At 42.0% G+C, this 22,383-nt stretch overlaps 1 long non-coding RNA gene across 1 annotated transcript; it reads right to left on the bottom strand.

Moving 5' to 3' along the window:
• Nucleotides 1-5,070: 5,070 nt before the first annotated feature.
• Nucleotides 5,071-18,840, bottom strand: LOC127697282 (uncharacterized). Its single transcript, XR_007980433.1, has 3 exons — nucleotides 18,767-18,840; nucleotides 6,803-6,966; nucleotides 5,071-5,119 (listed from the first exon to the last, which is right to left on the bottom strand). It is a non-coding gene; the product is annotated as an uncharacterized LOC127697282 (long non-coding RNA).
• Between the last annotated feature and the right edge of the window lie 3,543 nt (nucleotides 18,841-22,383).

Below are 22,383 nucleotides of genomic sequence, written 5' to 3' on the forward strand. Positions count from 1 at the left end.
GTGGTGTTGAGCTCAAATTGAAAGGCTGAAGCAGCTGGAACCTGACGTCTGTGGAAGGCAGTGGTCACAGACAGCCATGCTCAGGAAGGGAAGGAGCTTGCACACATGTGCTAGACTCCTCTCTCTCAATTTTTCCCCAAACTGGACTCTGGGTGCTCCCCACACCCCGAATGGCTCTTGCAACCTCAGCTGCTGTTGCATAGGTCAATGCTCTATAGAAAACTCACAGGTCCTATGCATTTCTCAGTGTAGTCAACTTAAAAATAAATACCAACTAGGCAGAGAGAGAGAGAGAGAGAGAGAGAGAGAGAGAGAGAGAGAGAGAGAGAGAGAGTTGTGATACATGAAATTCTTTCCAAACCATACAGCCTCTACTGTATGAGAGAGAATGAGCAAAGAAATTGTGGGAGAGGCCTTTTGATTTTTACCTTGTTGTTTCATTTATTCAGCCAGCATTGAGTACACACTGTGTAGCATCACTGCTCTACTGTAGGCCAAGAGCTGTTTTATACAGACTCATAGAGTGTGATGTGCTCCTCCACAAACAGAACTGTGACTCCTTGGGAAGTGTGTCCTAGCCAGCTCATCTCCTGAAGAAAACTCAAGATAATCCAGTTACTTTTAAGAATTCACTCTACTATATTAGGTAGAGACTTCTGATCCACATAAGATCACAGTCTTGTTCTTGTCTGTTCCCCTTCACTAAGTACAATGATAAACTTTGGAAACTACCCAAGGAGCAACCTAAAGACAGAAGCCTAGTGTCCCCAGCACTGGAGGAGCAACCCTTTCAGTGGCTCTCAGGAATCATCTCTCCCTGTGGAGGAGTAGGACAGTCCTGTGTTTGAGGAATCCCAACCCCAACCTAGCAACTCAGAGTACTCAGGGGAGTAATCATCCTGATCCCCCTCATCAAAGGGGAGTTGTTCAACATAATCCTGGAGGTCTGGAAGCACTGGCAAGAGATAGATTGCGAGTTCAACAGATAATTCACAGGAAGAGAAGCAAGCTCCACCTCTTCAGTATCTAGATGCTTCTCACCCAGAAACACCAGGCAGCAGATAGGAGACTGAAAAACAGGATCACAGACCACAGTAGGTAGTTTGGCCCAGATAGCCTCTCTGTCCCAAGTCTGAGAGTCCCCTCCTCCACTATGGCCTCCATATAGGAAAGCCAGATGTCCACAGAAGGGCAACTAGGTTGGGAAGTGCTCTGTCTCACTGCTTGACAGCAGGGGAGTGCCTGTAATATGGAATCAGCCAAAGGTAGACAACCCAGGAACAACTCTGTTTCAATGTAGTTGTGCTCAGCATAACAAGCAGCTGATCTAACACCCCTGATCTTCAAGATGAATGAGAGACTCCACCTGACACAGAGTCTGGGAAAATGCCTTACATTCTCTGAGCAGGGACCAGCTGAACGAAGTAGCAAACAATGTTTTGGAAACAAATTTGCTACTGGAGCTTTCCATATTGTAGGTCAGTATTTGCTGAGCCTGAACAAGTCCATGGGCACAGGGGAAAATTTCCTGAACAGAACACCAATAGCTTATGCTCTAAGATCAAGAACTGCCAAATGGAACCTCATAAAATTACAAAGTTCCTGTAAGGCAAAGGACACTGTCAAAAGGACAAAACAGCAATCAACAAATTGGGGAAAGATCTTCACCAATCCTATATCCGACAGAGTTTTGCTGGGTATAGTAGTCTTGGCTGACATTTGTGTTCTCTTAGAGTCTGCATGAGATCTGCCCAGGATCTTCTAGCTTTCATGGTCTCTGGTGAGAAGTCTGGTGTGATTCTGATAGGTCTTCCTTTATATGTTACTTGCCCTTTTTCTCTTACTGCCTTTAACATTCTTTCTTTGTTTAGTGCATTTGGGGTTTTAATTATTATGTGGCGAGAGGTATTTCTGCTCATAAAATTACAAAGTTTCTGTAAGGTAAAGGACACCATCAAAAGGGCAAATCGGCAACCAACATATTGGGAAAAGATCTTCACCAATCCTACATCAGATAGAGGGCTAATATCCAATATATATAAAGAACTCAAGAAGTTAGACTCCAGAAAACCAAATAACCCTATTAAAAAATGGAGTACAGAGTTAAACAAAGAATTTTCACCTGAAGAACTTCGGATGGCAGAGAAGCATCTTAAAAAAATGCTCAACTTCATTAGTCATTAGGGAAATGCAAATCAAAACAACCCTGAGATTTCACCTTACACCAGTCAGAATGGCTAAGATTAAAAATTCAGGAGACAGCAGATGTTGGCAAGGATGTGGAGAAAGAGGAACACTCCTCCACTGCTGGTGGGGTTGAAAATTGGTACAACCACTCTGGAAATCAGTCTGGCGGTTCCTCTGAAAACTGGGCACCTCACTTCCAGATGATCCTGCTATACCACTCATGGGCATATACCCAGAAGATTCCCCAGCATGTAATAAGGATACATGTTCCACTATGTTCATAGCAGCCCTATTTATAATTGCCAGAAGCTGGAAAGAACCCAAGTATCCCTCAGCAGAAGAGTGGATGCAAAAAATGTGGTATATCTACACAATGGAGTACTATTCAGCCATTAGAAACAATGAATTCATGAAATTCTTAGGCAAATGGATGGAGCTAGAGAACATCATACTAAGTGAGGTAACCCAGACTCAAAAGATGAATCATGGTATGCACTCACTAATAAGTGGATATTAACCTAGAAAACTGGAATGCCCAAAACATAATCCACACATCAAATGAGGTACAAGAAGAACAGAGGAGTGGCCCCTTGTTCTGGAAAGACTCAGTGAAGCAGTATAGGGCAAAACCAGAACAGGGAAGTGGGAAGGGTTGGGTGGGAAAACAGGGGGAGGGAAAGGGGATGATGGGACTTTCGGGGAATGGGGGTCTAAAAAAGGGGAAATCATTTGAAATGTAAATAAAAATATATTGGGGTATAGAGCTAAACATGGAATTTTCACCTGAAGAATTTTCAATGGCTGAAAAGCACCTTAAGAAATGTTCAACATCATTAATCATTAGGGAAATGCAAATCAAAACAACCCTGAGATTTCACCTCATACCAATCAGAATGGCTAAGATTAAAACCCAGGAGACAGCAGGTGTTGGTGAGGATGTGGAGAAAGAGGAACACTCCTCCACTGCTGGTGGGAATGCAAGTTGGTACAACCACTCTGGAAATCAGTCTGGCAGTACCCCAGAAAACTGGTCATGACACTTCCGGAGGACACTGCTATACCTTGGCATATACCCAGAGTATTCTCCAGCATGCAATAAGAACACATGCTCCACTATGTTCATAGCAGCCTTATTTATAATAGCCAGAAGCTGGAAAGAACCCAGATGTCCCTCAATGGAGGAATGGGTACAGAAAATATAGTATATTTACACAATGGAATACTACTCAGCAATTAAAAACAATGAATTCATGAAATTCTTAGGCACATTATTGGAACTGGAAAATATCATTCTAAGGGAGGTAACTCATTCACAAAAGAACACACATGGAATGCAATCACGGATAAGTGGATATTAGCCCAGAAACTCTGAATACCCAAGACCCAATTCACATATCAAGTCATTCCCAAGAAGTAAGGAGAGGGCCCTGGTCCTGGAAAAGCTTGATGCCGCATTGTAGGGGAGACCAAGACAGAGAAGTGGGAGGGGCTGATTGGAGAATGGGTGGAGAGAAGAGGGCTTATGGAACATATGGGAAGGGGGGAACTGGGAAAGGAGAAAGCATTTGGAATGTAAACAAAGAATATAGAAAAAAAGATGGTATGGTGTTGAGAGCAGCAAGATGGCTTTGTGGGTAAAGCACTTGTGGCCAAACATAGTAGCCAGAATTGCCCCCAGGATCTAGACAGTGGAAGATGAAAGCTAAGTCCTACAATTTGTCCTCTGAACTCTGCATATGTGCATTCATACACACACTAAAATAATATTTAATAAAATCTTTTAAAAGTAAATCAGGAATGACAGGATGACAATGGCAGAAGATAAACAGATAAACAGATCTTACAAGGGAAGCAAGAGCTAAATCTGCATAAATGGACCATCCCGAGTGGTCATGATCATCAAAGAGGCATCTTTTAGGAGATGATGTGGGTAGTGGAAAGCTGGACCGCCATGTATTAAAAACTCAGAATAGCTCAGCTGTGCACGTTGAAAGTGTAAAACCATAAAGTGTTTTTAAATAATCCATTTTCATGAGTACAAAGACTCAGAAGCCACTTAACTTAAAAAATACTATTAGACTATTATTACTTTCCATATAGCAGGCACAAAAATTTTAATTAAAACTTGTATGTTTTCTTTCACATAAAGCTCTCTTTTCTGTGGCAAATAAGTTATATGCAGCTAGGAAAAACTCATATACTTGAGGTTTATAGTGTATTTAATGTTACTGTTTGTAGCAAATTTTAATTTTCTAGGTAGCTGTAAAGAAGGGAAATGAGGCGTCACGTGGAGTGGTGGAGAGAAGGGCACATGAGAGACACTATGGAGATAAATCAGCGTTTTCCAAGTTGTAACAATTGTATCTACATAAGTGCTCTTGGCTGGTGAGAATGGAGTGTTGGCCCATGAGGAAGAGGAACTTCCCCAGTGGAACTCTCTCTAGATATACCAAGAAAGAAGGGCGGGAGGACTGAGGGCACAGCGCCATTTACTTGGTGGCACTAAGATCCAAAGCAAAGAGCATATCTAATCATCAGTAATTTTTAAGACAAAATTATTACTGTCAAGAACTACCATATTGGAAGTTTAATTTGCATTGTAGTTTGGTTAATATTACTCTAAAAACTGCAGGGGAGGGATGAATTAATGAGCTGGGAACCCGAGAGAAAAAGATAGAAGTGTACATGCCCCCAGGATACAGCAGTGATTATGGATTTATAACAAGTAATTATTTTATTACATAAATAATTGTGAAAATCACTTTGAAAGTAATTTAACAGTCAATTAGCATGTGTCTTCTATACAACACCGTATGTTCAAAAAAAAAAAAAACACCCTGAAGCCTTATTTTAATTACATCCATTGAACTTTACCTCAACTTTACCTGATCTATTGTGTGTAGATCTGAGACAGACACTGAGGTACTTCACCCTGGAAACCATGCAGAATAAACAAGAAAAATTCAGATCAGTAGGGGTGTGTATCAAACTTTCTTTTTTTTAAAATAATAATAACACGAAAAGGTAGTATTCTTTGTAGATTCATAGAACATTTCTTATAAATATTAGACAGTAAACAAGGATCTGAGATCCATCTAGAGAAAGAGAAGAGGCAGTTATGACTTGATTCACAATGTCCTGACAAAGGCCATTTCTTCTGGCAGTCTCCTACCTGGCAGGAATGTCCAAGACAAACATAACACCTTAATGTGAGTTGTACTGCCTTGATTGAAGGAGTTCTTGCTCATACCTATTTTATTCTGAGTCATTCTTCCGCTTATGTCATTAATGACACATAAATTCAGAGGCAGTGAGTGATGTACTTTTGATAAAATGAGAGAAGAAACACACACACACACGTACACAATCCCAATTGAGGCTCCACCAGCATGATGTGTGTATGTGTGGAAGGACGTTTGTTTTAGGGTGCTACCCCCATGGGAAAGAGGCTCTACCCAAAACCCATTTCTTTACCTATGGAGATTGTTACAGTCATCTCCCATTTGGAGAGATGGATGACACGAGGCAAATGGGATGCCGATACAACATGTGGACCACGGGACATGTAGGCAATATCTTCACTAGGAGTGTCTGTATTTTAAGAAATCTTGAACTTTAAATGCTTATATTTCAATTGTATCATAGAATTTTAAGGAATAGGTAGATTCTTACATTTCCACTAACACTAAATTCTTTTCTCTCCTGAAACCAGAAAAGTGTATGGGACGTTGAGCTTGTATATTACACTTGTGTTGCACCCATAAAATATAGAGCCACTCTGGAAATTGATGTTTCTCTTAGATTCACTCACCAGAGGAGATAATGTATTTTTACTGCTAAGTGTCATATATGATTTTTTTTTGTTTTACCAATGGGTAACAAATTATTATAAATAGTTTAATAGCATAATTCAGTAAGCTAGAGAAGGTAAATGCATTTAAGCAATCCAGGACAGAATTTATTAAATGAGAAATGTTCATTAATGGTTCTCTTCAGCTTCCTACCCTTCCTCAAAAGCAGGTACACATCTACTTATTTCTTAATATTACAGAGGACAAATGACGGCTTAGATGTTTTATGTTCTCACCTTTACGCACACAAGTGTCAAATTCTGAGCAGAAGTACAGGGATAGGTGTTCTAGAACCCACTCAATGCTGACAAACTTCAACTACAACATATTTACGTAAGTACAATGAATTGGTTTTAAAAGGCTTATCAGCAGGTACCAGTGCCAATTTGTCCCTTCAAATTCACCTTATAACTCAGGAACAAAAAAAACTTAAATGGGAAAAGCTTTTAAATGCACTTCTCTCCCAAAACTATAAACAAATAATAGTCACCATGAAAGACACACAATCCCACTATGAATCAAAATCACAATGAGATAGCACTTCGTACTCACCAGAACAGCTATTATTGACAGTCTACAGTTTAGTGTAAGGAAACTCAAAAGGGAGAATGCAGTTTTGTAGCTATTTAACCATGCTGAGAGTGGCTGAAGGGAGGTTTTGATGTGATGGCCCTGCCTACTTTATACCTTGATTATTGAACAAGTAAAAATCACCATAAAGTTACTAACATTCAGAGCAGGAAGATGGAAAATAAGATGCTTACTGTATAAGAACAGGAATGTAGGTGCCCAGACCCACACAACACCTGTGCAGATGTGGTAGCCTGCCAGAAGTCCCACTACTTGGGAGGCAGAGACAGGGATCCTTGGAACAAGTTGACTAGCTAGAGCATCTGGAACTGGTGAGGTCTGGTTTCATCAGGAGATGCTGTTTCAATAAATAAAGCATAAGACAGTCACAAATGGCATGCAACACCATCTGTGGGTATCTACACACAACTAAATTCAAGCATGAGGCCTACACACATGAGAACATGCATGCACAGGCATCACAAGCAAACACATGCACAATACAAATGCTACAACTTATTAAACTATGCAAATAAAAGCAAAACAAATTTTTAAGGATTTCTTTTCTTGTCTGCTAGGGTATAGTAATTAGCGTGCACTTCTGTCCCCCACTGAGGCTATCTCTAGAGATCAGGAGAGGCAAGAAAATTGTACCTTTGTTCTGTCAGACTCCCTGGCCTTTGTAGTCTACATTTATTTCTTATGGTATGTTACCTTCAAAATCACATGCTGAAATGTAAGGTGTCAGTGTACAGTGATGCTATTAGGAGCTATCCTGGGGAAGGATGCCATGGGGCCTCCCTTGTGAATGAGGTTGGTGCTCTTTTTAAAGAGACCCTGGAGTGCTTCTTTGCCTCATCCATGATGTAAGAACACAGAGAAATGGTCCCATCTATGAGCCAGGGCTCTCACAATGGACAAGTCAATCATTTAGAGATAGTCAGTTTCACAGTAGCAGCCAAGGCAATCATTTAATGTCACTACTGTGACATTCAGTTTCACAGTAGTGACCCGGGTGGCTTCATCAAAACAGAAGAATGGTTCTTCCTGTGGTCAACCACTGTGTCAACTCCATAGCTTCTCCAAAAAGCCCTTAGAGCAAGATAAACTGCCCGGCCCACAGCCCGCTGTTGTCTGAATGATCATTATGAAATTTCTGTCATCAGGCAGGGTTTTAACTAAGTTACAAGGACATTCCTCAGCCATGTTCAACAGCAAATGGATAACAGTTTTTAATTTCTTTGTCCTAGATGTATCTAGCAAAGCATAAACTGGAGACCAAAGCAGAAGGAGAGAGGCCAGAGAAATAAATAGAGGATGGGTTCTAAAGAAAAGCTGTAAGAAACAATCTATTATCCTGCTAGAGCATGCGTCCTGAGGCTTCTTCAGAAGACAGCCACCATAAACAACACCCTCCCCTAGGAGCTGCGGCACCTGCTACTGATTTCTCTCTCCTCTCAAGTTGGAAAGCATGGGCAGAATTCCCCATGCAGTAAGGACATTTGCTGCTGCTTTCAGACAGCTGGGCAATGTGCTTTCAAGATGTCCATGCGTACCCAGATGGCAGCTTGAACCCAAGGATGGATGGGAAAGAAAAATAGGAGAGACAGACAGACAAAAGCAGTCTCAGAGGAGGAGAGAGGCAGAGAGACCTGGAGAGGTGGAGAAGGAAGGAGGAGAAGGTACAGATTTGATTTCTAGGGGTTCCCTGCACTTATTACTTGGCAGTTCTCAAGTCTGAGGATGGTTTCCATACTTCATAAAGCCTCAGTAAGCCTGTCGCCCCAAGCACCTTTTTATACTTAATTGTTAGTCTCATATGCAATTGGAAGGAAATATAACCCATATGTTTCTGTTCATTTATACTTAAATCACCCAAAGATGGTGTTTTAATCCCAATTTGTCATTTGCAGAAACTTTGGAGATTTCAGTAAATCTCCAGAGCCACCTAAATCCCTCCCACTCTTGTCTGTGGTCTTCGAGTAAGTCCAGAGATTTGAGATCAAGAGTTTGAGGTCTGCACCAGGATTTACAGGAGGTTTTGAAACAAAGACTCCCTCCCTTGTTTGGTTCCTGTCCAACCTCAATATATGACCATTCTCGCATCTCCTTGCTAGATCTCTTTCCTCTTCTTGTTCATGCTGGGTGGCTCCAGGAGCCAGTGACTATGGGTCCTTTTCCCTCTTCAGCTCTTAGTCTTCACAGGGTTCTTCTTTAACCCCGTGGTGGTTTGAATGAAAATGGCCCCCATAGGTAAATACAGTTGAATACTTGGTCCCTAGTCAGTGGAACTGTTTGCAAAGGATATGAAAATATGGCCTTGATGGAGGTATGTCACTGGAGATAGGCTTTGGGATTTCAAAAGCTCACCTGAGACCCAGTCTTACTCTCTGCCTGCAACTTACTGGTCAGAAATGAGCTGTCGGCTGCTGCTCCAGCACCATGGCTGCACGCCTGCCATTGTGCTCCCTGCCCTGATGCTAACAGGCTCACCCTCGGAAACTGTAAGCAGGCCCCCAATAAATGCTTCCTTTGTAAATCGCCTTGATCATGGTGTCTCTTCGCCGCAACAGAATGGTAACTAAGATTGTTTCCTTGCTCTAGAAATCCTACCTCTTCCCCATCTTCCTTAGCATCACCCTTATTTCTCTGAGCTCTCTTTCCCTCTTCCTTTTTCCTGTGTCCTGACTCCCATCTAATACTTAACTCCTTTGAAAGCACCTCCACATTATCTTTTCCATGTGTTGATGTTGCCTATGGGAAGAAATGCCACTGACTTGCCCCAGGTACAGGACATCTCAAAGAAGCCTCCATGAAACCAAAATGGTTATGTTGTAGCACTTTAGATAAAAATTTTGAAGTTCCTAAGGAAGCTCACTACATTCTCTGTAATGTGTAGTATTTTGTGCATTAAAATGCTAAAATAATTTCTAGTCAAGTTGAATAAGCAGCAATATATACATACTCTTTGCCTCTGAAACCACCAGAAATACTGTGGTCTGTTGATCTTAAACTCATGTTTGTTACGATACAACAAATGTTATCATATATAGAACTTGATGGGGCCCTAAGCATTATCGACCATTTATTCACACCTGCATCCTCTAGCATCCTTCCTGTTCCTTCAGAGCAGGCAGTATGTCGTTTGCTAGCTTAGCCTCAGTCCCCAGCAATGTTCTTGGACAAAACTGAAGGGAGTTCCAACATTTGGCGAATGTGCAAATGGATTTCTTAGACTTTATCACATTTCATGCCCATAACAACCCAGACAGGCCAGTACCACGATCCCTATTTAAGAGTTGAGGAAATTAAAGCTTAGGGAGATTAAACCATTGTGACATAGGTGCACAGTTAATGAGTGCCACGAATTTAACTCCAGCCAGTATCTTCTGAGTTACAAATCCCATATTCTTTACATTATGCCAGGGTCGCTTTCAGATGCCATTTGTCTCTCGACTGAGGAAATGACCATCATCACCATTTTCCAGGTCAAGAAAAGCAGAGCTCAGAGCCTTGCCAGGTAATTCTGTTCTCATCTCTGGCAACTGCAGGGATCGAGAATAGGAAATTAGCCCAATTGTTCATTCCTCGGCCAATTTGAGTGCATCTAATGAACACCATGTGTTCCTTGATCAAGTAATCCCACCAATAAGATGAGCACAGACCAACACGCCTGGTGTAAAACTTCCTCCCGGTTGGTGGTAATGGAGCTGAGCAATGTGCTGGGGCAGAAGTGCTTAGAAGAAGTGTCATTTCCTTTGACCTCCGAACCAACACACTGAGAGATCACCAGCTGTGTGCTTCTGATGACAGTTTGATCTTGTGACATTCATGTTATCTTATCTAGATCTTTCTCACTCTACAGCTGTAGTCCCTTCATCTTGGTGCAGTCTCGCCACAGGAATCCCAATCCTGCATTACTAAACCTCTGAAGCAAGCTTGTGAACTCCCATAGTAGAAGTTGGAACCAGAGCTTGCAGTGAGGCACAAGGCCATGTGCAGTTCATTCATCTGCTTATCTGGGCAGATTCTCCAGTCGATACTCAGGGCACAGAGAGTACATATACTCTAAGGCAAAGATCCTGGGCTGAACTCCCACCTGAGTTAGTAACTGTGTGGCCTTTGGTAAAGCCAATCTTTTTGAGTTACAGTATTTGTATGTGAAAAAAAATCATAATAATAGTATTCAACCCAAAGCATCTTTCTAGGATTTCGAGAGCTGTCTGTGCTGGGGAAACAGAGGCCAGAAGATTGTGGGGTTTACTGGCCAACAACACTAAAATCGGTAAGCTTTGAATCCCAATAAGAGACCTAGTCCAGAGACTGGGTCTCGAGAAAACACTTTTCCTCTCTGGTTATAAGCCCGCCATCTTTTGATGGATATTTATCCACTGTTTTTTCTTAAATTTAATGGAAAGGGAGGAATTGTGACCTCCCAGCCCTTGAGGATCTAACTCACTGTTCTCAAAGAATAGCAGCCCAGTTTCTTTTCTATTAGTTTCAGTGTGTCTGGTTTTATGTGGAGGTTCTTGATCCACTTGGAGTTGAGCTTAATACGAGGAGATAAAAATGGATCAATTCACATTCTTCTGTATGCTGACCCCCAATTGAACCAGGACCATTTGTTGAAAAGGCTATCTTTTTTCCATGGGATGTTTTCTGCTCCTTTGTTGAAGATCAAGTGACCATAGGTATGTGAGTTCATTTCTGGGTCTTCAATCCTATTCCATTGGTCCACTTGACTGTCACTGTACCAATACCATGCAGTTTTAACACTATTGCTCTGTAGTATTGTTTGAGGTCTGGGATACTGATTCCCCCAGAAATTCTTTTACTGTTGAGAATAGTTTTAGCTATCCTGGGTTTTTTGTTATTCCAGATGAATTTGAGAATTACTCTTTCTAACTCTATGAATAACTGAGTTGGGATTTTGATGGGGATCATGTTGAATCTGTATATTGCTTTTGGCAAGATTGCCATTTTAACTATATTAATCCTACCAATCCATGAGCATGGAAGATTTTTCCATTTTCTGAGGTCTTCTTTGATTTCCTTCTTGAGAGACCTGAAGTTCTAAAATTTCCTGAACAGAACACCGATAGCTTATGTTCTAAGACCAAGAATTGACAAATGGGACCTCATAAAATTACAAAGTTTCTGTAAGTCAAAGGACACTGTCCAAAGGACAAAACAGCAACCCACAAATTGTGAAAAGATCTTCACCAACCCTACATCCGACAGAGGGCTAATATCCAATATATACAAAGAACTCAAAAAGTTAGACCCTAAAGAACCAAATAACCCTATTAAAAATGGGGTACAGAGCTAAACAAAGAATTTTCACCTGAAGAAATTCGGATGGCTGAGAAGCACCTTAAGAAATGTTCAACATCATTAGTCATTAGGGAAATGCAAATCAAAGCAACCCTGAGATTTTACCACACACCAGTCAGAATGGCTAAGTTTATAAACTCAGGAGACAGCAGATGTTGGCAAGGATGCAGAGAAAGAGGAACACTCCTCCACTGCTGGTTGGATTGTAAGATGGTACAACCACTCTGGAAATCAGTCTGGTGGTTCCTCAGAAAACTGGCATGACACTTTCAGGGGACCCTGTTAACCACTTCTTGGCATATACAATGAATTCATGAAATTTTTAGGCAAATGGTTGGAACTGGAAAATATCATCCATCCTAAGTGAAGTAACCCAATCACAAAAGAATACACATGGAATGCAGTCACTGATAAGTGGATATTAATTAGCCCAGAAACTCTGAATACTCAAAACACAATTAGCATATCAAATGATTCCCATGAAGAAGGAAGGAGAGGGCCCTGGTCCTGGAAAGGCTTGATCCAGCATTGTAGGGGAGTACCAGGACAGAGAAATGGGAGGGGGGATTGGGGAATGGATCTAGAGAAGAGGGCTTATGGGACATATGGGGAGGGGGGGAACTGGGAAAGGGGAAAACATTTAGAATGTAAACAAAGAATATAGAAAAGAAAAAAAAAAACACATAGCAGTCTAGCCACCTGATGCCAGCCTCCGGCAGAACAAGCAGAACCAGTTTCCAGCTCTTGGGGGAGGGTCTTGGCCTGCCTATATATCTTTGGAGAGATTCATTAAAGTTCAAGTCTTGAGCAATAAATGATGCCTGTCTCCATGTGTTTTCTCTCCACCCTGCTTCCTATCCCCATCCCTTCTTCCAGGGAACCCAGGCTGTTAGCATGTAGCCGTGGGCAGCTACAGAAAGCAGATGAACAGCTCCTGGAAAATGACACCCGATGTTTGTCTCTTACACATACATACATGTATTTATACTTGAAAGTACATCTACACATATGTAGAAACACACAAAGAGAAAATAAATTTTAAGTTCATGAAATCCCACTTATTGTTTGTTTTAACGCTTATGTTATCATGGCCCTGCTCTCAAAAAAAAAAAAAAACTACTTTGCAATTTCTTCTTTCTCCAGTTAGAATGGTGAATATCAAAAGCAAGCAAGCAAGCAAGCAAACACAAACAAGTAATAACAAATGATGTCAGGACTGTGGGGAAAGGAGAACACTTAGTCACTGTTTGAAGAGCAAACTGGTACCACCACTAAGGAAATCGTGATGGAGGTTGCTCAAGAAGCTAGAAATAGGTCTACCATATCCATCTTGGCCATATACCCAACATTCTCTACATCTTACTATATACCTGCCTATTTATGTTCATTCCTGCTCTATTCACAATAGCCAGAAAAAGGAAATAGCCTGGTTGACCATCACCTGATGAATGGATAAAAAAGTTGTTCACTTGCACATGAAATACTATTTAGATATTAAGAAAAATGAAATTATCACATCCATATGTAAATGAATGGAGCTAGAAACAATCATTCTAAGTAAGTTAATACTGATACAGAAAGACAAATATCACATTTTTCAAATACTCCTCTTATCTGTGGGTATTACCTTGGAATCTTCAGATATGTGTGTTCCATTTGGCATACCAAGTCCATAAGCAGTGCTTTTAAGTGAAGGATGATAGAACAGTTTTTATAAAGGAGGAAAGGGGAATAAATGGAACAGGAAGGGTTAATTGGGGTGGGGATGGGAAAGGCAAAGTAGAGGAGGGGCTAATGGGAAGTGTAGCTGACACTGGAGGCCCTTTGAAAAAGTTGTGGAAATGTACCACTATACATACTATCTAAAATATATTCATACACATGAATACAGAGTTTAAATGAAGTTACCCTGCAATTGGGTGACACGTCTCCTATTAGAAACTATATTATAACAAATAAAAAGCCAGGTGACCAGGATATGTTACTTCTTTTGGAGCTGTTGGCCAGTGAGGTCCCATAGACCCTAACCATTACATGCTGCAAACAATGGTCTTGTTTACTCTCCAGAAGTTGATAGTAAGACCCTATTTCTGAAGATAACACGTACTTGACTCGACTCATAGAACAAGAAGAAGTCAAGCTGGCACTGACCTGTAAGTTTCATGCCTACTGGCTGGCTAGCCATCATACTGAAGGAAGGTTATGGTTGTGCCCTGCCAGGGAAGAGAAGTAACTGTCAATCTTAACCCGCTGTAACACCTGTGAACTAAATTAATGACCTATGGCACTATACATTCATTAGTGTAAGAGTGGCAGTAATGACAAGATACTAGTCACTTCATTGGATTTAAGTCCTGCCCCAGAAGATGAAACCTATACCCCCATCTCTAGCTGAGGAGCTTCTAGCAATTAATAGCAGAGGTCCCCAAGTCTGCTCTTGGGAAGGAAAATAATGGATGGATGTGGACACTCCTCAGATGAGAGCTGGCTTGCTAGAGCCAGATTCAAATAAATACAGGAGACACACAGGGATGGGAAAGGATGATGGTTAGTGACTGGGATGATCCTAAGACAGGATCCATTATCTTGGTGCCTCATCTGCTTCTCATCAATGGTTGTCTGACTTCTGCTCTCTTTAATACAGAGAAGGGAGAGATGCCAGGAGCCATTCTCACTTAGATCGCAAAACCTCCTCCTTCCAGCCCTCTTACATGCTCAAGCCTGCCTTTAGAAGAAGAAATATTAGCTCTCAGGTTTGCAAATATCAAGTTGGTCAGCACATATAGAGCTTATGTTGGTTAGAACAAACAGAGCTCACCTGCAGTTAGGCTACTATAATAATCTCTTTCCACTTCACCTCCTTGTGATCATTTTAGTTTGCCAGCTTCCTTGAAGTCCAAGCCAGCTTTGTCATGAGATTCTGAGAGAAAATTCTGAGAGACGACTTCCTAGAGACAATGTTTAGAGACAGTGCTTGTCCCCTGAGAGACTGTTTCCTGGAGTCCCTTCACCCCTCCCCATACCTGCTTGCTTGCCTTTATAATGCCTTGTGTGAAAATTAAAGATTGACAGCTTGATCGGAGTACAGACTGGCTGTCCGGTTCTTTTTGTGTCTTTCTTGTCTCTTGCCTTCCCCTAGGTGGTTCCAGGGACCCTGACTGTCCTGCGGGTCGGGACAAACACCTACACTGAAATACAGCTTCTGTGGAATGAACTAGAAGAAACTCTTGTTACAAAGAGTGAAAATAAGAATAGCTAGGCATGCTGGGCAGTGGTGGCACACACCTTTAATCCCAGCACTTCGGAGGCAGAGGCAGGTGGATTTCTGAGTTCGAGGCCAGCCTGGTCTACAGAGTGAGTTCCAGGACAGCCAGGGCTACACAGAGAAACCCTGTCTCGAGAAAACCAAATAAAAAAAACAACAAAAAAGCCCAAACAAACAAACAAACAAAGAATAGCTAGGCATGGGTATTTAATACACCTTGTCGGAAAAGAATTAGAGCTGCAGTCTAGTAAGACTGGAGACCATGGCAGAAGTCCATATACATCCACACACAGGTATCAATATGGAGGGAGCAAAGGCCAAAGGTCTGTGTGGCATCAGAGACATCACATATTACCATTAAGAGGAGCTGTGCATGCATGAATGGGACTCGGTTCACCAGGGCTGGTTTCCAAGCTAGCACCTGCACTCGTCATGTCTGGCTGCAGCCAGCACTTGCTCTCAGTCATCCAGAGCAAGAGGCAGAGAATTACCACCAACTGGGGAAAAGAATTAATGTGATGATGTGGCCTCTGATGAAAATACTCTGTCAGGTTTAAATGGTTTCATCTCAATTCGACTCCATTAAATTCACATGTGCAGCCAGGCACTCAGAGCCTCCTATCAGTTACAACATATGGATTTCACAGTGAGAGCACAGCCAAAGGCGGGGGAGGGGTTAATTGGAAATATGTTTATAAGCTGCCCTAAAGCAGCAAGGATGAATACTTATCAACTAAGAATGTATACACATGTATATTTGCACACACACATGCATGTTAAAAATAATAGGAGAGAAAGAAGACTTTCATCTTTGACCTTCCTACTCAGAAAAAAGGGTTTGCAGCCCCTTAGGAAGAACAACAATATGAACCAACCAGTACCCCAAGAGCTCCCAGGGACTAACCACCAACCAAAGAGTACACATGGAGGGAACCATGGCTCCAGCTGCATATGCAGCAGAGGATGTCCTTGTTGGACATCAAAGGGGGAAGAGAAGTCCTTGGTCCTGAGAAGGCTCGATGCTCCAGTATAGGGGAATGCCAGGACAGGGAATCGGGAGTGGATAGATTGGTAAACAGGGTGAGGGAGGATGGGCTAGGGGGTTTTCGGAGGGGAAACCAGGAAAGGAGATAACATTTGATATGAAAATAAGAAAATATCAAAAAAAGAGAGCATTATTTGTTTTAACTTATTGCCCATTAGGTTCAAAGTTTCCATACAGTATTCAAAGTTCCCACAGCGTATCTTTGTAAGGGAAGAGAACTGTTTTTGCTACTGGTTATAGAGTCTGTGTTATCATATTTTATATCTATTATATATATATATATATATATATATATATATATATATATATATATAACATCATTCTACACCAAGGCTTATGGTTCTATTTGGACATTTGTGTATCTCTGTGCATGTGTGTGTATGTGTGGACTTTAGTGTCTCTCTGTGCATGTGTGTGTGTGTGTGTATGTGTAGAATTTCTCCAGCAGAAAACTTTTCTTGGTGATGGGCAATATTTTCCAGAAAGCTGGAAGCATCTACTTGTCCTACAGTCAACGAGAGAATTAAATCTGATATTTGATGATGAGGATCTGCATCTCCAAACCAAATGGCCTCTGAACAAAAGACACCAGGAAACAAACTTGCTGCAGAGTCCCAAGAACTTGTGTAGAATCATGCCCACCTGGCTGAAAGTGGGACAACAAAAGATGTTTCTGCATTTCATCAACACTGTCATTGTTTAAGTCCCCAGCCTCAGACAAAGACAGTATATTATCATATGAGCTGGAACAATCAACACAACATGTAATACTGTTTCGTAGGTATCAGACATCAGTGTTGTTAGTAATGATGCTGTGGGTATTCAGAACTCTAGGCACCACACTTTCATTTTATATGCAGTGTTTCCTCGAATCTGCACATAAACTCAAAAGCACTGGGTTACATAGCATCTTACAGATGGGAGAAGTGGGGATCCAGGAAGAGGCTTTCTTCTGGCCACATAGCTAGAAGACAGCAAATGCTGAAATGATGGGAGCCCACAAATGTGTGACCTTGAAGTTCCTGCTTTACATTTTAAAAGTTTTCTCCAATAGGTGTGTTCACGGATGGTGTCTTACCAAGCAAGAACCAACAGCACATACAGAACCACCAAACAGTGTAGAGTTAGGTTAGTTGTTAAACCATACGACACAGGCTGCAGAGGAAGATGCCATGACTCCTTTGTCACCATGATTCCAAGATGGTGTCCTTCTAGATAGCTATAACCTTCTAGAAAGGGTTCCTGAGTTCTGGTGTATGGATCTGAAGATTCAGAGAGGAGAGTGGACAGAGGAACCAATACCCAGCTCCAACGGGGTTTGGGCAGTTTGACCCCATGTTTATGGAGTGATCACTCCTGGCTAGGGTTTATTTCTGGTGGCTGTTCACACCAAGCTCATGCTCTTGTGAGGTTTGTCCCAGGAACATTACAGCCACACCCAGCTCCCAAATGTTGCCCTTGTAAGCTTTTTACTCCAATAATAGAAGCCTTGACCTCAAAGTAAACATTCCTCCTAGGAAATCAGATGGATGCTTAGATATTGCTGAAGTCATTTCTGTCATAATTGGGAGACAGAGAAGTGATGGATGAAGATGAAAGTCAACAAATATTTATTTAAATATTTATGCTGCGCACAGTTTTAGCAGCAACACTATCAGACCATGGTTTGTATGTTTATATTTGAGCAGAGGGGACAGACAAGCAGGGTATTTCTTAGCAGGGCAGGAGTAAGATGCTCCTATATTATTCTGTAACCAATCTTTTTTTTCCCCCTGAGACAGGGTTTCTCGGTATAGCCCTGGCTGTCCTGGAATTCACTCGGTAGACCAGGCTGGCCTCGAACTCAGAAATCTGCCTGCCTCTGCCTCCCCGCCTGGCTTCTGTAACCAATCTTATCTCCTATTCATTGGAGAAATGTAAAGGCCCAGCTACCAAGGGAAGCCAGAAAATGAAATGGATACAGAGTGTGTGCCAACCCTCAGCCCCCCAGCTTGTTGATGGAAAAATCAGACAAATGACTTTCTGTTGACCTAGTATTTGAGAGGAATTAGGTATTAGGTGGCCACTATTCCTAAAAAGAAGTCACTAAGGAAGAGGACACAAGGCAGCTGGTGGAGTCATTAACCACAGCCCTTCTTATCCGGATAAGCCTGGTACTTCCTTGAAATGTAATCCAGGGTTCAAGAAAGGACTAAAAACTATCAGGATGTAAGGAAGTTTAGTTCAAGGAGACACAGAATCCCAGAGAAGAAGGACCATTCCTACCTCCCACAACTGTCAACCAAGATGCTCTCAGTAAACCATTTGGCACAGAAGAGTCCAATCATTGACCTCAAATGGATGGAAACTGAATCTCGGTTCTCTGGGTAACAAAGACTGCTTCTGGAAGGGATGCTATGGAAAGATAGGGTTTGCAGCACAGGGAAGAGATGACCTTGGGTTTGAAAATGAAGAGATTGTCACAAATAATGCATTGGTTTTTAGAGTCTGAAATAACTTTTAAACTCATCTTACCTAATATCGGGAGCTGCAACTCTGTCAATTTGATATGGACCTCAGGCCTCTGGCATTGATCATGTTAAGTGACCAGCTCTTGGTTTACTCCTGGATCCTGCCATGAGAAAACAGAAGCATCTTGGCGGATGAAAGTCAAGCAGAGAATTGGGGAAGAAAATAACTGATGAGGATTGGGACCTGAATGGACACTCAGCTGTTTGCTGATCAAAACAAGAGGGCAGTCATTCCCCCTGATTAATTAACAACAGGAGGGGGCGTGGTCTGCTGAGCTCAGAGACCTCTATGGTCCCAGCCCAGAGCTTTTCACTTCTACCTGCCAGTCTCCTGTAGTCTGTTTTAGGGAGGACAGCTCATAACATAGCCCAGGCACAGCCTTCATGCTGACAGATCAGTTACTCCATACATGTCCCTCTAGGTCTCAGCCTACAGCTGACTCTCCAAGACCATTTCTCTTATCAGTCCTGTCCTAAACAACCTGCTTGGATTTGGAACATGTGGAACTGTTCCTCAGCCTCAGCCTGATCCCAAGAGCCACTGACTTCCCAGAGGTCCCTCTTGGTCCTCAGCAGACAGAGGGGATGCAGAAGGCAGGTCTCCTGGGAACACTTGTGGACCCGGAGTTTATAGCTTGTTGGGTTTTATTGTTATTGCTTTTCAAAGTCCTAACCCATGTGCCTCTGGCTGATTTATCTTTCCCGGGAAGTGCTTGCTGAGGAACAGTGGCTCTGGCCAGAATGGGGAGAAGCCATGTCTAGCTTGAAAAGTTGAAAGCTTTTCTCATTTTACCATCTCATGTCTACCATCACTTGTTTTTGTTAGTCATGAGCACAAGAGAGTTGATCAATGATTTTGACGTTCACCACCCCCCTATAACCTTTTGGGGGAGAATTCCCAACTATGACACAAACTCAAGTCCAAGCCCAAGTTTAAAACTACGTTCAGTCACCTTCTTCCAGCATCACAGGACAGGAGCTATGTCCCAGGGGTGAAGCAAGATGGAAACCACTTACTTGTGGCAGTTGTTTCTTACTCAGCCATTGGCTAGCTAGTGTCCCCTCTGTCAGCTGCTGGCTGGGTGACTCCACTCTCTCTGAGTCTCCTTTGGAAGGGCAAAACAATTTTACAGGAAGCTACTTGGTTCTTTTTCCTTCCTATGTGGGAATGTGGTCTTAAGAGTTTAGATAAGAGAGCTGGGGAGACTAATCCGAGAACATTTGTTACTCCTGCAGAGGATCTGGTTTCAGTTCCCAGCACCCACAAGTGACTCAACTATCTTTATATAAAAAAAAAAAAAAAAAACGGTTCCAGGGGCTCTAGATCTCTCTCTATCCTCCACAGGCACCACATGCACACAGTACACATACATATGTTCAGACAAAACATACATATACATAAAAATCAGTCTTTTTGAAAAAGAATTATAATTATGTGAAAACAGCTGATGTAAGTGTGGATAAAGTATAACATTGAGAAGGGTGTTGAGATAGTGTTGGTGACGGGAAAGGATGGGGTGCAGGCAAAGGACACAGTGGGGGTCCTGAACGAGGACACACAACTAATTGTTCTTCTAGGTTTGACTCTGACACCATTTTCTTTTGTAGCAGATAAATTACAAAAAGGCAATTGACAGTGAAAATGTAAAATCTGAAATGAGACCTAGGGCCTCAGAGGGGCCATTCCAGCTGTTCCTGAGGTGGGTGGCATTGCACACTTCCAGCTGTCCCCTGAAGTAGGAGGCATTGGGCCATTCCAACTGCTCCCTGAGATGGGTGTTGTTGAGCACTAGATAAGCCTTTGTTTCAGTGGCTGCCTTAATCTAACTGTGTGATGTTTTTATCTATGGGTTCAATAAAGTTATCATTATTAAACAAAAAGGAATTAGGAGGAGGGTTTACTAGCCTACAAAGATTGCCCAACAAGATATCCAAGCAGATTCCACTAGCAGAGGGATGTCTGGGAGACCAGTTTTGATGGTGACAAGAGACTCTCAGTCCCCATGTGCCCCTTCAGTCCATCAGAGGCCTTCAGTCCATCAGAGTGCCTTATTTTTCCTTTTAAAATCATTGCTGCAAACTTGTGCTTCCCAGCCTGGAAGATTACTGCTATCCCCCCCCCACCCCCACCCCGGAGAGTTGGCCCTCAGAGCTCAGTCATTCATCCAAACACTTGGTATCAGCTTCCTTTCAGAAACCACTCTATCTCAACAAGAAGGAAAAAATAAACCAGAGAGCTTGTTATTTGTAAGTAGTAGGAAGAGCCTTTCACACGATAAGCCAGGACTTCTATTTTAAGGCTTTATTTTTCCAAATAAATCTATGTAAACAAGCATTTGGGAATCTAAATAAGCACAGAGAAGCAGCTACTCTCATTGCGCTCTTGACTGAAGCAAAGGCAGGAGTCCCCTGGGCTGGATTTTCGTATGGTGGAATCTGGGAGTGCGAATAACAATCATAATTTTTTACTTTAAAAAAGAACAAAGTATCTTCACATATGGAGGATATTCCCACCCCAAGTAGAAAAGTCCATGAAAGCCAAACCTGAGGACCCCAAACTTGCTTTCCTTTATAGATATGCAGGCACAGAATATGTGCATGAACAGAGAACATGTGCATGGAGAGAGGACATGTGCATAGACAGAGAACATGTGCATAGAGAGAGAACATGTACATGGAGAGAGGACATGTGCATGGAGAGAGGACATGTGCATGGAGAGAGAACATGTGCATGGAGAGATGACATGTGCATGGAGAGAGAACATGTGCATGGAGAGAGAACATGTACATGGAAAGACAGTCTAGTCCATACATGTTTATAGAATGGGACTGCACCTATTTTCCCAGTGTCCTCCACTCCCCACCACCCTTCTCAGTACAATTTTTAGACTCAGTTTGGGGAGGTTGTTTTGGTTATGTTTTAGAACACATACATAACAAAGTTTTGAAAAGTAAATCCTTTGTTCATGTGTTCACCTGGGAAGGGTTTCCATTTTCATTTGCAGGAAGATTTACAAGGCAATAAAATGAAAAGACTCGTTTTTACAATTATCTGTGCAGTTTGGACTCAGAGAAGATTAGAGGCCTGCCTGCAAGAAGCATGTCACCTAACATGTCACCTAACATGTCACCTGGGATGCTCCTTTACTACTCACCCACGTGACTCGGGGGCACTGACCCATTTGATCACACCAAGGCCTATGATACCTTATTTCCATTTAATTCTGAAATAAAAATAGGCCCAGGAAGAGAAGTTATTTGCCCAAGACTACTCAGAACCAAGTTAAAAAGCTTGCAGTGGCATCTCGTGGTATCTAGTTCTAAACATTAAAAAAGATTTTTTAACTAATTAAATTTACTCTTGGACAATTCCATTCATGTATGCATCACATTTTGGTTGTTCTCATCCTGTCTTCTTTTTTACCCCAGCCCACTCATCCCCTACTCCCAATAAGTCCCATTTCCAGAACAGTTACTTTTTAATCCTGGTAAAACACGTGTATAAAATTTAATATCTTAACCATTTTATGTAGCTTTCCTAGTGATGTGAGATGCTTTCATTCTCCAGCACCCCTTCAGCTTCCCACAGAAGCTCTCTCTCACTCAGAACAGTTCTCCACC

The sequence above is a fragment of the Apodemus sylvaticus genome, chromosome 12 (genome assembly GCF_947179515.1).
Source record: "Apodemus sylvaticus chromosome 12, mApoSyl1.1, whole genome shotgun sequence".
NCBI lineage: Eukaryota > Metazoa > Chordata > Mammalia > Rodentia > Muridae > Apodemus > Apodemus sylvaticus.